The following is a 13347-nucleotide window of genomic DNA, read 5'->3' as shown; positions in this document are numbered from 1 at the left end:
TTCTTCACTGCTGGTAGTTTTCTAAGGAGGACAGCATCTGGGTTCTGTTCATGCAAGCACCTTTATGCACAGTTATGTGTGAGTGGTTCCACCAAGAGCAAGAGGATTAGCCTTTGCAGGAATCAGAACGGGAATGAAGTTGCAGACCAGGCTTCCTGCTCTCCGTAGGCTCTGCAGACCAGAACTTCAGTTCTTCTTCTTGTGGGAAAAAAACCCCAAAGGCCTTTTTGCCCTTTTCCCCAGCTGAGAAGCAGTATCTGCAGTTTTGCTCCACCGTTAATTCCTTAGCTGGAGGCTCCCATGCTGAGGTACCTTTATGCCACTATCCTTTTTTGAAGACTGTAACCATCTTATCACCACTGTCTACAAGTCAGTAGATCTGTTTGTTCCTCCCCTGCTATCCTGTACAAGGAGGTCAGCTTTTCTCTGTATTTTGAAAGGAAGTACATCTCAAACTCAACATGGTTTTTCCTCAAGGGCGTTAGTTGACTGATTCTTCTCAGCTGACCAGCTGCTTCTGGCTTTTCCAGGACCCAGCTCAGGAGATGGCTGCTGAAGTCCAACTGCACAACTTCAAGCACCAGGCTAGCTGCTGAGGCCTTCCATTATGATTTTAAACATTGTTGGTTTAATTGCTGCCATAACTGCCCACATGCTTTGTATAAAAAAGGAAGATCGGGACCCCTTTCTCCCTGCTTTTAGCAGAGTAAGCTGTGCGAATGGAGAAGGAGAAAGGCATGTGTATCATTCAAAGTGACTGCTGAAGTACGTAAATATTAATTACGCTGTTCAGTCGTGTTTGCTGGGTGTGCCTCTTCAGAGGAACATCCTAACCCACTGGCTGGGGACAGGCATTTATGACAAGTGACCAAAAATGTGGGGGATGCCCCTCAATCCTGCTGATATCTGAATTGGTTTCCATGGCAGTAGTCAAAATAGGAGACAATGTCCTGTTGAGGTTGGCATACGAGACAGTTTCTATGGAGTCGGCTAAAAAAAGCACCATACCTAGTTTTATTTGGGTGTCTGTGGTGCTTTTGAGAGGTACTAATGAGGACTGGGACTACAGGCAGGTAGCGCGGTGGTGCTGGCTCTTCCCACCAGCGGGGTCAGGAGCAGGCTGAGGGCGCACGGGGCCGTGGACCGTACACGGGTCAAGGGAGCCAAGGGCTTTGCGGCACCACTTTCTGCGGTGGGGTGCAGCTGGTGCCCAGGCCTGCCCGGTGGATGGGCAGCGCCAGGGCCCAGGCCAGGCTGCTGCATAGGTACTGCGAGAGAACCGAGGTGCATATTGTGGGAATGGCAGCACAAGGTGCAACAGCTAACCGGGCCGTTGGGCGAGGGGCTCCTAACGAGCCAGGCCAGGCGGGCTGCGCCTCGCTGTAGGCGGCCACAGGTTAGCGAGGGGCGCCCTGGCACCCCGAGGGATGACGGGACTTCTGAAGCGTGGGTTAGCAGCGAAGGCGGCGCTCGGACGAAGCGGGGTCACTGCTGCCACGAGGCGGGGTGGGGCGGGGTGTGCCTCTTCAGAGGATCATCCTAACCCCGGCCAGGTGGGGCTGGGGAAGGGGTGGCAGCGGGGCCCGGGGCCGCCGGCGGGGCGGGAGCTGCGGGGGGGGAGCGCCGGCCCAGCTCCCCGCCGCCCTCCTCCCCCTGAGGGGCAGCTTGTGCGGACTGGGCGCGAGCCCGCGGCGGGCGGGGCGGGGGCGCGAGGAGCCGGGCGGGAGCCAATGGGGAGCGGCCGGCCGCCGCTCGCCAATACTCGGCGGCGGGCGCTGAGGCGGGGAGAGCAGCCAATGGGAGGCCGCGGCCGAGGTGCGCGCGGGCCCGGGGTGGGGAGGTCGAAGGAGGGCGCGGCGCGGCCAATAGGAGCGGGGCGCGCGCGCTCGGGCCTGGCGGGGAGGGCGCGGCGTGGCCAATGGGGAGCGGCGCGCGGCGCGCGCGCAGCCGAGGGCGGGCCGGGCGGGGGGGCGCAGCGCGCCGCGGGTAGGGGGCAGGGGCACGGGCCCGCCCCTTCCTCGCCGCAGTGAGTAGTAAGCGGGCGGCCATGTTGTGCGGGGGGGAGGGGAGGAAGGAGTTGAGAGGAGACGGGAGAGACTCTCACACATACGGCACAAGATGGCCGGGGAAGCAGCCGCAGCTGCAGCCGTGCTCCCGGGCGCTCTCCCCGCGGCTCGGAGCGGGGACGCCCGGCGAGCGCCCCGTGTGCCGGTCTCGGGAGCCAAGTCGGGCCCGGCACTCTGGGGGTTCCGGGGCGACGGAGGGCGGCGAGCTGGGCTGCCGTGCGGGGCTGCCGACGGGCGGAGGGCAATGGCGCCGGGCGACGAAGCGCTGCCCGCGCCTCTCCCTTGCCGGGCGGGCGCGGGGCCGTCCGTCGCCGCCGGCAGGGCGAGGAGGCGAGCAGCGTCCCGTTCTCAGGGCCCCCGTTGCCAGCCAGCGGGCTGCTCTTCGCTGGGTAAGTGCCTGAGTCTCCTCGCTTCTCATTGTCCTTTGTCCTTGGGAGGAAAAACAAAATGTCCTTGGAGCCGGGAGGGGGAGGGGGCGCCTGCCTCTCCCTGCCCCCCCTCGCCGCTCCCTGAGGGGAGCCTCGGGGACCCCCGCTCGTCTCCGTGACCCCTTTTGGGTGCGGGGGGAGCCGCGGGGTTTGGGGAGGGAGCGGCGGGAGAAGGGGTGCCGCAGAGGGAGCCCGGCTCAGCGGCCGCCCCGGTGACACTCGTCGGCTCCTGGGCTGCAGAGCGCTCCCCCTCCCCCCTGCTCATGCAGCACCGAGGGGGCTCCGCACACCACGGCCCCCGATGCAGCACGGAGGATGGGGGGAGCTGCAGACGGGTTCCCCAGTGCAGCAGTGAGGAGAGGGGGGGCTGCAGACCTGTTCCCCTCAGCGCAGCATGGAAGGGGGGCATCTGCAAACCAGCTTATAACTCCAATGCAGCAGTAAAGGGGGGGGGGGTGGGTGGTGGGGGGAGAGGTGAAGACTGTACTACATCATCAGTTAAATGTTTAGCCCCAAGCCCGTACCTGTTCAAAGAGCGTTTGGTGCCCGTTGCTGCTCAGATGGGGATATGTTTTCGTAGTTTGTAAGAACAAAGACGCCATGTCCTTTTCTCTTAAAAATAAAACTTGGTGGTTTTTTTGTGGGGTGTTGGCTTTTAACTCTTTCTAAACCAGTAAGAAAAAACAGGCTGCGGATGAGACAGCTTAGTACTTTACTGAAACAATAGATAGAAATTTACTTCACTTGAAAAACAGCAGTTCAGGTGCAGAACTTTAAGGAAAAGTCTTAAGAATTAGGTGCGATATGATTTTTGCAATTAAAACAACAATACAAAAACTTAACAAGCTTAAAAAAACAAAGCTCGGTCATGCCAAGTCTACAGTTTAAAGTTGGCAAAATACTACAGTTGTGATTTAGAAGGCACTACGGGAAGAAAAGGTAGTTACTTAAATATGAATTACACGACAAGGAAGCGAATGGGCTTGTGTGTGACATTAAAAGCTTTTAAAAATAATTAATTGGGTGTCAGTTTTGTTTTTAGTATTCAGTTTATGCATTTTTCAGGGATCTCGCAGTCATTTCTGTTCATGTAGCATTTTTATCGTTCTTTCGATGGTTAATAATTTAGAAGTTGTACAACGCTATTGCAGGACTCTAAAAACGCAAGTTTAAATGGAATGCCTGATGTTTGTTTTGCGCTGGCTCGCATTCAGCAATTACCAATTTAAGGGTGAAGTTGTAATTCCAATTGTATTAAAAGTCACTGTAGTAGAGCAAGAGGTAAATATTAAGAACTTCAGTTTTAATTTGAGATTGTGTGTAGCCATATTAGTTGGATTTATCTGGTGCACACTTGTACAGGATCATAAAACTCCGTGCAGGTTTTAAATACTGCCATTGGAGGTAAATCAACATTTTTCGGTACTTCCTCTGCCCATATAAATCTGTCATTACAACAATGAAAGCTGGCTTTTGTTGGAAATAAAAATACAAGTTTCAGCAACCATTGGACTTCTATCACCTCTGTGCAAAGTCTTCGGTATCTTTATGTTAGATTTGGATTATGGTGGTTTTATAACCTCAGCAACAGTTCTGCAGTGTAGAACAGGTTCTGACATACACACTTTGCTGAAAAGAAAGTTCTAGCTTTAGGTGGGTGTCTGCTGTGTTTTTCTTTTTTTAATATATTGGGTGATAATTTTTAAATAGCTTTGACTTGTTTCTTTCAGCTACTGAAAATAAAAGAGCTAAGTTTCTGAAAATTAACTGCTCTTAATTTTTATCTTATTTATTCAATGATTCTGCGTTTTTATGTATATAAGATGTAGGAATTTCATTTATGTTTAGTATCTTTTAATGTAATGTTAAAATGTATTTTTTTTTAATTACCCACGTATTTACAGAATGATTCCAGACTTCTGCTAGAGTATGAAATAGTGGTGATAAATATAACTGGTGCAAAATAGAACGTTAAGCCTTTTCACAAAAGGCAAGAAAAGTTGGCTAGAGGTAGTGCAAATATGGTGTTCCTTGTGTTAAAGAGCATAGTTTGGGATCTGATTAAAGGTTAAAGAAGCTGAATGCTTAAAAAGTGTGTTCTGAAGGGCAAAAAAGATACCTTTCTAGGGGAGATCAAGTAACTTAGGACTTAAAATTTTGAGAAGCTGATGGCAGAAGCCATTTTAAAATTACTTTGCTATCACTAGAGATTTTATTAGATTTTGCATAGCCTACTTCTGAAGACACTAATGTGGAAAAAAAAGTACAAGGACTGTGAGGTATTGTGTGATAAATTACTCTTAAGAAAAATTGACCAGACATTTGATCTTTAAGTCATTCTAAATTAAAGGGAGACAGAAGAGCAGATTGCAGGTATTCATGCAAAAATACAGATCATACATGTTCTATGTCGGTCACTCTTCCATCTCCAGTGTTTTTTTTCAGCCAAGTATGTGCAGCCACCCGTACTTTTATTTTTAGAGTTGAGTTGTAAAGATACAGTTACTGCTATCATAAGTTTTTCCTAACTTAATAATTACCTAAAGATCAATAAATTTCAAGCATCTGACTTGTTCTGCTTTTCTAAAGCAAAATGTTGAAAATTTTCATACTTTCTTTTTCTTTAGGTAGAATTCCATGAACAGTATCTTATTTCCTGACTGGCTTCCAGAAGAGTCATTCATACCTTATTTTCTTAGGTAAGAGTGGTTATAACTTGTGATAGTATGTTTATTTCCTTGTTATTTTTTTTGATCTTGGGATTTGCCTTTTTGTTATTGCGCAGATGGAAAGGAAAAAAAAAACCCAAAACATTTTTTAAATTGGAGAGGACACATTTTATAAATTATCTGGACTATTTAAAAGCCTTTTTTTGCACATATGGGGAGAATGCCTTAAAATAATGTGATGTTTATGCTGCAACTTCCATATAAATTTTATTTTACTAAGGCTGTTTAGTAAGTAGATTATTTTTTTAATATATGTATGCGCATACATGGGCATTGTTGTTGCTGGAAAGTAAAGTATTTTCATATAAACCTAGAAGTTCCGTTTGTCCCAGTAAAAACGTACATTGAACTTTAACAATTTTTCAGGTTTTGTATTTAATGAGTTAGTAGCATTAATACTTGGGGATATTGTAGAATTTGTGTATGACAGTAATAGTCCTAGACTTCAGGTTTTCATACAGAAGATTTTTGGGCTCTGTTACTCAGTTTTGGAGACCTGAATGCCAGTGCTTGGCAAGGATAGAATATTATGGTTTTGTACTGTAGGTAAAATTTTTATTAATCCTAAGACACCTTGTATGTATTTTGAAAAGGTTTCTATCAGTTGAGAATGTTAGAATTGTAGGTAAAATCTGTATATACCTTTGTTTTCAGTCAAACATAGTGTGTTTTTTTTTTTTCTTTAAAGGCTATTATTACTCTGGATATTGTTCTTACTTCCAAAGATTCAGATGGCTGGTTGGGTAAAAGACCTTGAACAAAATTCTGTACTGTACATACCAGGTATGTTATTCTGTGCTGTGTTTTCTTGTTTCTTTTGTTTTTAAATATTTTTGAGGATAATTGGGGGGGGTTGCAGCAAAATAAACATTGAACATTTAAGCTGCAATGTTTTACCTTCTTGAATTTTCTTTTCAAGTTTTAGTGCATTTGAAATCTGTTAGTGTGTACTGAACACAGTAATGGCTCCTTACACATCTTCTGAGATTTTTTTTTAATGCTCACTTATAAATAAGACTTTTTTAAGAATCTGACATTACCATGCCAACATGCTGTAAACTAAAGCTGTGCTTATGAGGACTGACTGCCATCTCTGCTAAGGACATACGGTCTAATCAAACTTCACAAATGCTTTTCCTTCCATTCAAGGTATTGGTTCATTAGCAAGTGACACTCATAAGCTTTTCTTTTCCAATAAGTTGTTTTTATACAATAAACATAGAAATTCTTTTTTCAGTGTAAATTTTACTCTAAAACCCTAAACCTGCACCTAGCTGTTATGAAGTGTCTTGCTGTCCTTGCAGTATAAAAAAATCGGCTTTCTAATGTTTGATTGGTTTTATTACTTTTTTTTTTTCACTTTAAGGCTCTGCATTTAGAGACAGAGCAACATGTTATATTTGAGTCATGCTTTTACCACTGTGTAACTAAAAGTTGGGATCTTGTTTGCCTGTCTTAACTGGTTCCTTTTCACAGCTTACCATGCTAATGTACTTCAGTATGTATTCAGGAGCTCAGAGTGTAGGGTATCTTCATGAAGATGTGTATCAGGATTTTCAAAAATACGCCTGATAACTTGCATTTTAAAATTACATAATTTATCACGATAATTTAAGAATGCAGATCTTGTGAACCCCTGCCTGAGTGCAGCTGTTCTCTTTGGCTTGGATGAACGCTTCAGCCTGTTCATATAAGAAAAGTCATGTACTGGTTTTGCATAAGCTTTTTCAAAATGTCTCTCCACGTTGTAATAAACCTTCATATGCAGTAAGTCACTACTAATATGCAAGGCAGGTTTCAAGTTATATTTATAGGTATTAGACTACCGTTCACCGTGGATGTCCTGCAAAACACAGCTAATGAGCAAGGCTGTTAAGTGTGTTCTAGAACTTCTTTGTGTAACTGCCTGCTGTGAAGTTTAAGAATTAGAAGTTTGTGTTAGAAATTATCTGGTACCTTGAGAAGAACAGCAGAGCATACTTGAAATCCCACGTGAATTTTCAATTTAGAGAGTCAAAGTCACCAGATACTGCATGATCTATTACGATAAAGGCAAGACTAGCCTGATTCACATAAAAGACTTGTAGTGATGATGGGACTGATCTTGTCTAACTCAAAACTTGTTTTCCTAATGTGTAATCCTTAAATGTCTAAAGCTGCAACTTCTAATTGATCTGCTTTCATAAAAAAATTACAACCACCGTGCACGGTGCTCAAGAGCAGAGTCATCTTGACTAACCTGGGCGTTTTGCAATGAGTACAAAATGGAGCACTTTGGTCTTAATGGTCTTACTTATTTTCTATGTTGTCATGATGCTATTTGTGCTGAGCAGGTATTATAATAAAAACAGTTTTAAATGTCCCTTGTTACTTTTGTGAGCTCTTTGGAGCTGCCTTTTCTTCTAAGGACAGCATGTTTTCATCTTGTAAATGGCAGCTTGATCTTTAGGTTGGGTAGACCTTTAGTAGGCTAGCGGCACACTACTGGGGACTTGAGGAAAGTTTTAAGTTCATGACCACACTGCAGCATACTAATGAGGACTGACGAGGTCAGAAGAATGCTCTCTGGTCGAATCTTGGTAACTTTTTCAGTAGAGGAAGCTGTTCCTCTGGTGGTACAAAGTCATGTTGTGTATTCTCATAGAATTGATCTGTAACATTGGTAGCTTATATGGAAAAACATCAGTGTGCTGGTATATATTATCTTTGCTGAAATACTTCAATTTATCCTGAGAAAGATTGTTACCAGGTTGATAGCTTTAGAGCATTTGACCTCACCCCTTGCTGTAAAAGGTGTGCTTTCCTGATTCTCTAGAGCTAGCAGTGCCAGTCTTTTGGTGAAGGAGTCATGGACCTATGATGCACGGTGTGTTTTATGTGGTGTAGGCCGTACTGTGCTTACAACATCTCATTCTATAATTTAAAACCAAATATAAGCCACAACTGTAAAACTGCTTAAAAAGAAGAAAAACGTGTTTATTTTTAAATAGGGCGTGGATTTTTTAATCACACAGGGGCTACAACAATTACTGAGAGTAGTCTGATGAAAATATTTTTAGTTTGACATTTATTAAATAAATTGAATGTTAAAGAGGAAATACAGGTGTTAATCTGAAAGACTAAATTTTTTCAGCTGAAACCTGTGTTTACTGGCTCTATAGTTCGTGGCTCTTGGCGTAAACCTTCAGTGTTTGTGATGTATTCTATAGTTCATGAGTGAATGAGTTTTGGATACTAAAATTCAAAAACTCAGAATGTAGCGGTCTATTTTATAATGGTGGAAAACGATCACTTGAGTGATCGTATGAATGAAATGTAATATGTTAGTAAGATCTTTGTGCTATTTTTACAAAACTCAATGGTTTATTTGTTTGCTTCAGAGTGGAGAAGTTTTACTGCTACTAGGTGATACCACTCTGACAGATACTAGATTCCTTTTGCAAAATTCTGCTGAGGTCAGAAGAACGCACTCTGGTCGAGTCTTAGTAACTCTTTCAGTAGAGGAGGCTGTTCCTCTGTGTGGTACAAAGCCATATTAAGTATCCTCATTAAAGTTTCTGTGAAATTACCATAACTGGATGCTACTTCTAGAATTGAAGACAACAAGAATGAACTTGAATGCAGTGATACATGTTTAGCTGTGCTGTAAATTATTTAAAATGGCCAAGACTCGCAAGTTGAAAATTCTGCGGTCATTAACGCTACGTAGTCTTCATATATTAAATTGTAGCTTCTAAGTGTTTTTTCTTTTTTTTTTTTTTTTGAGTGAAATGGGACATATAGGACAGAAGGAGATTTAATGGACATAAGTAAACCTCTTTACCTGATTAATTTCTTAGGCTTTGCATGACTGATAGATGCCTCTTGGATTATTAAAGTCCAGCAACCATGTTGTGTTTCATCTACAAAGTGCCTGTCCGCCATTTTGAAGTGTTTCAGTTTTGTGCCTCCATTTAGTAGCAGCTGTTGGATCACATTTAAATGCATGTTTTGAAGCTCTAAATTTCCTGTTCATTTGGATATTCTACATGTTTGTGCCACTTTACTACTACAACTTTTTGTTGTTTCCCCTTTCTAAAGGGAGCTTTTTCCATAATAAGTTTCAAGTAAATTATATCAGCAAAGAAACTACAATTCTGTTCATCACAGCTTGCTTTCTACACATCTGAGTAGCTATCAGTTTGAAGAGTATTTAGAATATTGTAGAAAATCATGCACAGTATGGTATCACTGAATAGGTTCATTAATTTTTACATATTTGAGGCTATATGCCAAGATAAGTAGATTCTGAGAGATCACGAGAGAAGCAGTTTGCTTGTACAGGTTAGGAAGATAACTTCATGATAGTGGATGACGTCACACAGTTGAGATTTACAGTAAAATAAGGGGGTTTCATGAGTTGTTGTAGAGTTTTAGGTCTTACTTTAATTCTGTTGCCTCTGCTTAAGGTAATTTTGATTAAATGTTACTTATGTGGATTGCCAATAAGCTTTTTCATAGTTAAGTTTTCAAATTTGGGCCTTACCCATACGTGGGATAACTTTGAGATATAAAGAACTTATTCCATATCAGTGTTAAATATTTTCACAGCATCTAGCTGATAGCACCTCTCAGTAAAAATGAGTATTTTAGTTATTTTTATGTGAAGGGCAGATCAGTTCGTGTAAGCATAGTTTCATTTGTCCAATTTCTCTTTATCAAAAACTTACAAAATTATTTTTGTTGTTTTGTTTCTCAAGGGATTTGTGTACAGGACTGGGTCTGACTTTCTTGGGTGGTTTGCACAGGTTCTTTGATAACAGGTTGCCTAGTGATACTTAAAATTCTTTATTAAAATGTCTCTTGTGCCATATGCTGTGATCTGCTGGGAATGTGCTTTTTGAATTTTATTTTATTTGAGGATAGGGATTTTTGTAATATTCCTAGGCTAGTGCTCTGGTCTTGTAGATCTTTAATGTTTTTAAATTATTTTAATTTTTTTATTTCAAGTGTTTAATATACCATTTTCCCTACAGATGTGTTGAGGAATTGACTTACTCACTGTAACCAAAATAACTGCTCTTGGTTGAAGCACTGGTAAGTTGTGTTATTCCTAATAACGTTTTCTACTTAGCTTTTAAAAAAAAACCAGCAAACACACGTGGCTATAATGTTTAACTTGATGAAGTTTTTGGCTGGATACATCCTGAAGTTCCTTAAAGTGTGTCTGTGAGCACATGTTTCTAGAAGGTTCAGTTAGAAAGACCACATGATGATTCTTGCTGGGCTCTTTAGGAGATGAAGCTATACTTGGATGGTGCTCTCAACCTGTCTCACTGGAGAACAGCTTTCATATCTAATTGTAGGTCTTTGATTTTCTGTGATTTGACTCCATATTTCATTTAGAACATTAAGTCATAGATTTAATGCTTGTTCAGAAGGATTTGGTACACAATGTCTGTCTCTACAGAGAAGTACTACACAAAATTTGGATAACAAATGGTGTGGAAGATATAGCAGGAAGAACTTGTCTTAAAAGCGTCTAGTGTTGTCCTTTTATGCTTCTGTCAGGATCTGTGAGAGTCTTTGAGCAGATAGGAACTGTTCTATGATTTTTCTGTTTCTGTTCATTTTTGAAACTTCAGCTTTGCAAAAAATGGTATGTAATGCTGGTAACAGCTTCCTATATTAAACTGCTAGCATATAGACTTTGTTTAGGAATCATTCCTCATGGTGTCAAAATGCAAAATTGGCAGGCTTGAGTAGAAAAATTAATTCAGTTCTGTGCTGGATGAATATGGGGATAGGATTTTATCCATTTTCCTTATCTAAAAGGAATTTGGTCTTGATGACCTTTTGCTGTCTCTGGCATGTTCTGTAACTCTTGGGAGCTGTCTCTGGAAAGACCCCAAGTCCTTTTGTCTTCCTGTCTGCTTAAAATTCAGACTCCTTTATTTGACATTTTTAATTGGGGCATCCATTGCATTTTGTGTACATGAATTAACTTTTTTTATTTAGTGGGAAGCTCTATTCCTGTAGAACTATGCTTTGGAATAGATGCTTTTCTTTAAAAGAGACAGTTTCTTGGAGACAGTTCTTTCAGTATGACATGCTACCTGATTGAGTAATGCCAGCCTCAGACTGGAGACAGCTTGAGAAAATGTGTTCCAGGATGCAGATATTCTTGTTTCAGTGGATAGATGATGGATAGTGATTTTTTAACTGTCTAGTGGCTACGTGTGTTAGCAGAGACCTTCAGCAACCATGCTTACCATGTACAAATTGCTGTCTATGCTGCCTTGGCTGCTAGAAAAGCGGCTTCTCCCTGTTTGTACTCTAAAGTCCCATGCTTTCTTGGGGTCTCTGTCTACTCATGTGATGTAGAAACCAATGTAGAGCTCTTTTGAAAGGAAAAAGGAGTAGTGGGGGTAAGGTGCAAACCTTGCTAGGCCCATGTTATCGTGGCCTTTTTCTGCTTTTAGGTACAGCTCGTTTTGAATCAATTTTATCACTAAGACTTCAGCTCTGAAGCAAAACAATAGAATTCACAAACTTTGAGCAATTCAGTTCTTAATGTGTGTACATGTGCTCAGTTTTGATGATCTTTGATTACTGTTTCATCTTCTTCTGTTGTGTTCTGTGAGTTTTATTACTTTTTCTGAAGTCTTAGGCTATTTTTCACACTACAGGTGTGTGTAGAACAGCATATTTCTTGCTATGTTAGAAGTAATTATTACTCCTTCCAGCTGTTCCTCAAAACTCTCCCTATGCTGTCCACTGATGCCTTTTTTCCTCAGTAACCTGCTATAATCTGTAAACATGTGATTTGTGTTCCATTTTTGTATTAATCTGCATCTGTTTCCTACATCTTTCTATGTACTTTTTTCTGTTTTCTCTCATTGGATTGTAAGTTAGTTGTTGTCAGATCTGGTTTCTTGAGCAGGAGCCTGACTTTTCAGTTACAGACCAAGGAATGCTTCCGCTTTCCTGTTTTCTAATCCTTATCCAATGTAAAGGGTGAAAGTGAAACTCTTAATTGGCTTAAAGAAACAGTTGTCTTCAAAATGTGTTTGTAAAAACATCCAGATGTATGGATCTTGAAAGATCTAGTATTACTGTCTCTGGTTTTGAAGCACTGATTTTAATTACTTTTTTTTGATAGAAGGGACAAATATTTGAAAATGGGAGCCTTACTGCAGTTGGCACGCTTTATTATATAAAAATAACATCCACAAAAGAGTGCATAAAGTCACATCTTACTTGAAAATTCATCTCGAAACCTGGCAAACAACCTTTCTTAAGTAAGAATACCTGGTCTTACATGAGTTGTGCTTTTACTCCTGTGCTTGCTGAACATCTAATAGTGGTAAAAGCAGGCTTAGGACTATCCAGAGTACTTAGTTACTTTTAAAGATGTCTTTTGGTGGACTTAAAGGTGGACTTTTGATGTCAGTAAAGGACAGGTCTGCTTTTCCCTCTGGTGTGAGAGTTACCAGAGACGTGTCTTGGAGAATAAAATCTTGCTTTAATGAACTTCGACGTGTAGAACTTGCTCAGAACTTCCATTCTGTCCATTCAGCTCCCTCTGTTGGAGTGAACTTCCCTTTACTAACAGTATGTCATCTCGATTTTTAAGTTTAAGCTTCAGAGCGTGAGAGTTTTTCACTCTGGAAAACTTTGTAGATGTAGTGATGTTTTAGGCACTTGACTGATGCATGGGTGTGTTACATGTTGTTACAGGCCTTCAATCTCACACTTCAGGAACACAAGGTTTCAATAGACATGAAATAGCTGAAGCCATGTTTTTGGCCATAAGAGATGTCTTTTATTGCTGTGGTCTCTTAATAGGTAGAGCAACAAATAATTACAAAAAACCTGAAGATAAAAATTTTGTAAACTGAAGATGTTTCGAAACTGCTGCCTTAAACCTCTAGGCATGTTTGTGAATTCTGTCTGTTGACATGGAGTGTCAATATGTTACCAGCGATGTAAAGGAAACCTTGAAAGTATTACATGACTATGCAAGCCCCTTAATCGTTATGAGCAAAATACTGTGTTTGGAAACAAATACAGTAAATAGTAGATAATAGAGGTTTGAAAAATGGGATGATGCCTTATTGATTCTACAAAAGGAGCGAAAGGCTC

At 41.6% G+C, this 13347-nt stretch overlaps 1 protein-coding gene across 13 annotated transcripts in view; it reads left to right on the top strand.

The window, feature by feature from the left end:
- Positions 1-13347, top strand: part of CHD2 (chromodomain helicase DNA binding protein 2) — an 87639-nt gene that overhangs the window by 15502 nt on the left and 58790 nt on the right. For 7 of the 13 annotated variants that reach the window (XM_040601163.1, XM_040601168.1, XM_040601166.1 and 4 more), the window contains exons 1-4: positions 2036-2455; positions 5122-5193; positions 5912-6006; positions 10239-10299. The gene's annotated coding sequence lies outside the window, so the exon portion shown is untranslated. Of the gene's footprint in view, positions 1-1442; positions 1554-2035; positions 2456-3048; positions 3078-5121; positions 5194-5911; positions 6007-10238; positions 10300-13347 lie in introns of those variants that run through there. The other 6 variants (XM_040601158.1, XM_040601161.1, XM_040601162.1 and 3 more) reach the window with 4 other exon arrangements.

The sequence above is a fragment of the Falco naumanni genome, chromosome 7 (genome assembly GCF_017639655.2).
Source record: "Falco naumanni isolate bFalNau1 chromosome 7, bFalNau1.pat, whole genome shotgun sequence".
Taxonomy (NCBI): Eukaryota; Metazoa; Chordata; class Aves; order Falconiformes; family Falconidae; genus Falco; species Falco naumanni.
The sequence above is the reverse complement of the archived record's forward strand: the minus strand, read 5'-3'. Positions and strand labels throughout refer to the sequence as shown.